We start from the raw sequence: 4074 nt of genomic DNA, 5'->3' as shown, positions 1-4074 counted from the left end.
CCCAGTATGGCTGTTCTTATGTTCTTATGTCAATTAAGATCCAGAGTGACCTGCTTGTCCCATCATGTAAGAATGTTCAGCAGATGGGACAGCATCATGGGATAATGCAGGTAGCGCTAAGACACTTCTGCCACCCTCAGTTTAAATCAACTAGTTCCTTCATTTATCAGAGGGGTAGCCGTGTTAGTCTGAATCTGCAAAAAGCAACAGAGGGTCCTGTGGCACCTTTGAGACTAACAGAAGTACTGGGAGCATAAGCTTTCGTGGGTAAGAACCGCACTTCTTCAGATGCAAGGCTTGCATCTGAAGAAGTGAGGTTCTTACCCACGAAAGCTTATGCTCCCAGTACTTCTGTTAGTCTCAAAGGTGCCACAGGACCCTCTGTTGCTAACTACAGAAAGATAGATTTTAAGTGATTAAAAGTACCAAGCATAGAGACCAAAGATTACCTAAGAAATAAAGGTAAATTCTCAGTCTGAGTTCTATAAACTAAACATAATTTGAATCAAGCAAATAATGATATAGTTCCTTGGTACACAGGCTGGGACTCTTTTCCAGCTGGGGACCACTCTTCCCAGTTCAAAGTCTTTGTCCTCCAAATGTGTTTCCAGGTGTTGAGTTGAGGTGGGAGTGAGGCAAAGTCATGATGTCACTTACCCTCTTTTATAGTTTCTTCTAGCTTGCTGGAAAGATCTTTTGCTATGATGTGGGTCAAGTAGTCTCCGTTGTATACATGCTCTCACTGAGAAGTTTCTATAGTACACTGTTTCTGAGATAGTGGAATTTTTCTTTGATGGGTGTTGATGAGCTATTAACGCTGTCTGGCTACTCCACTGTTTTACTTGAAAGGCTGGTTGTGGGTGTTCCCAACCTCACAACGTATTTCAGTAACACACATGTAGCAAAACTTCATAACTTCACATACAAAGGATAGCACATACAATCCAACAGGATATTAATGTTCAACAGATCAAGACTTTTAAAATGATACTTCACAAGGCATATTTTGTATGAAACATATCATAATTATTGGGCAGTGGTGAATATGGGGGTTCCAGAGTTCTGCTCTGAGGTACAGAGTGCCACAGATACCTGCTAGCAGGGCCGGCTCCAGGCACCAGCCTGGCAAGCAGGTGCTTGGGGCGGCCACTCCGGAAAGGGGCGGCACGTCCAGCTATTCGGCGGCATTTCGGCGGACGGTCCCTCACTCCGGCTCAGAGTGAAGGACCTCCCGCCGAATTGCTGCCGCAGATCACGATTGCGGCTTTTTTTTTTTTGGCTGCTTGGGGCGGCCAAAACCCTGGAGCCGGCCCTGCCTGCTAGTGGAGGCTGCCTAGGAAATGTGCTAAATCAACTCATCGTCGGTCACCCTAATTGCTTCCTCAGCAGACCATGCTGCCCACTTTTGGCTGACTTTCACTGTCTCCACTGGGCCAGCCCAGACCCCTGCTAAATCCAGCCCAGAATAATCGATTTAGTATAAATTAAAATCCTATCATTCAGGATATTTTAGTGATGTATGTTTATTAAGATAAGTTAAAAACAAAATGAACTGGACTGATCTCCAAAGGATGAGATTACAGACTAGAGGACAGCTGGCTTCAGTGTACAATCAGATATGAGAATACTCCTGGCACCCTATATATTAATTAGCATTCGAGAAGTATTTTTAAATTGGCATTCCAGCTCATTTATCTACTCATATTCTGGCTACCTATCTCCAAGAACATGCATCACTTTTACTTCACATTAGCATCTGCATTGTTAACCAGGCAATATCCATCATTTTTGGTTTGCCAAATTTTGTTAGAGAAACTTCACAATTGTGCAATTGAAAAAAATAAGGAGGCGGGAGGGGGGAGAAATGCATCATCAAACCTACCTTTCACTTTTCTCCCAGGAGCTGTGTTGCTGTGGATACAAGAAAGGGTCAGGAAGTATTGGAGATGGATAGGGCCTCCATCATGTCCCCTAAGATCCATGGAGTTTGGGGCTCAAACCTCTATCTGTTCTGTAATTCCCTACCACCCTGATAAGATGAGCAAATGGATGCTCGTGGAGTATCCAGAGTGAAAAAAATATTACTTAAAATGATTTCATTCATGATATTCACATTCTTGTAATGTTTTAGCAATAACTCTCTCTTTCATGTGCCAAGTAGTGCTAATGCAGTAGCTGATACTGAGCACTGAATTTGCATATACAGCACAGTGTTTTCTACTAAGATAACAAATGAGGTAACAGGGCCATTATATGCAGCCTTCATCTTATTCATATCATTCAACTGACGCTTTTTTATAAACAATTTGTTGCATGTGGGTTTGAGTAGCTCTGTAACTATACACGGATATTTCTGAGCTATACACTTGCAAAGAAAATTCAGCCTAACAGTTTCACAGATTCATAGAATTTAAGGCTAGAAGGGACCACTGGATCATTTAGTCAGAACTCGTCTTTATTATTGGCTGTTTGGCTGTTAAATTTCACACAGATACCCCTATATGAAGCCCAAAGACTTTAGTTAGACTAAGGCATTTCAGTCCTCAGGAAACTAAACTATTGTGTATCATAAACAGAGAACAGGAAAGACCAATGTGACACCACTGCCTGAGACCCCTGCAGTAGCAGGAAATCCAGTATGTGAAATACCTCCAGATGATCCCAACAGGTGAACCACACCCCAGGCTGCAGAGGAAGGTTTTTTAAAAATCCAAGGTCCCTACCAACTTGGGCTAAGGGAAAAGTCTTTACTGACCTCAGCACAATATGACCCTGAGCATGTGAGCAAGACACAGCAGCCAGGCATCTGGAAAGAGGATTCTCTATCCCACCTCAGAGCACTGCTCTATCCTAGCCACAGTCCCATCTCTGGCTGTGGCCAATCCCTGATGCTTTAGAGGAAGGTAAACAAACTCTGAATACATCTAGCTGATTGTGCATGGAGGCGGGGGGAAGAGGGGAGAGAATCCTTCCTGCCCCATGCATGACACTAGCTGAATCCCTGAAGCATGAGATCACTTAAGCACTAATTAGCTCAGCCAGGAAAGGCCTGATGGAGGAGGAAAATACTTAATTGCTGAAGCAAACTGGGGGTTATGAGCTAATTAGCTGGGGAGGCTAGTTAAAAGCATAGAAAGGCAGTGTAAGAGGGAGAGGGGTTGGCAGATCCCATAGGAAGCTAGCTCTCTGGCTGGTGAGATCTCTCCCTGGAGAAAGGATTGAAGGACACTGGGATTAGAAGTGCAGCATGGCAGTTATGACTGAGACTCAATGGTGGTAATATTAATAAAACTCACAGAGATGCTGACAAGCAAGAGGCATCCAAAGCTGTTTGTGAAGGACCCCAGGGTTGGAGAGAAGCCTGTCACAACAGTCCTGACCTTCCTGCAGCACTGCAAGCGCTGTGAGCATGTTGAGGGCAATGCGGACATTCCCATCCTCCCTATGGCCCATGAAGGAAGGGAATGAACAGGGGAACTCATTCACAGACTCCAATGCCTGAAAGGACCACTATGTCCATCCAGCCTGAACACACGCTCACCCCTGCACACACAGGCCATAGAATATCTCCCAGAAACCGGATTAAAATATATCTTTTTAAAAGGGATTTAATATTATTTGAAGGACTCCAAGGGATGGAGAGTCCACCACCTCTCCTCATAAGCTGTTTCGATGTTTACTTACCCTCACTACTAAGAAATAAAGTCTTATTTCAAGGTTATTTTTAAGGAATTTGTCTAACTTCAGCTTCCGGCCATTGGATCTTGTTGAGCCTTTATCTGTAAGTCTAAAAAGCCCCCACTATCAGATATCTTTTCCCTGTATAAGTGCCTATGCACAGTGATCAAGTCACCTCTCAACCTTCTCTTTGGTAAAGTGAATAAGTTGAGCTTTTTAAGCCTTACATTGTAAGTCTTGTTTTCTAGCCCCAAATCATTTTTGTGGCCGTCCTTTGAACTCTCTCCAGGAGACCACATCCTGCTTGAAGTATGGCCACCACAACTCTCAGTATTCTAGTAGTGGTCTTAATGAATGCTGTGTATGGACACAAGCTCACTTTCCTACTTCTATTCC

The sequence above is a fragment of the Trachemys scripta genome, chromosome 2 (assembly GCF_013100865.1).
Source record: "Trachemys scripta elegans isolate TJP31775 chromosome 2, CAS_Tse_1.0, whole genome shotgun sequence".
In the NCBI taxonomy this organism is placed as follows: domain Eukaryota; kingdom Metazoa; phylum Chordata; order Testudines; family Emydidae; genus Trachemys; species Trachemys scripta.
The sequence above is the reverse complement of the archived record's forward strand: the minus strand, read 5'-3'. Positions refer to the sequence as shown.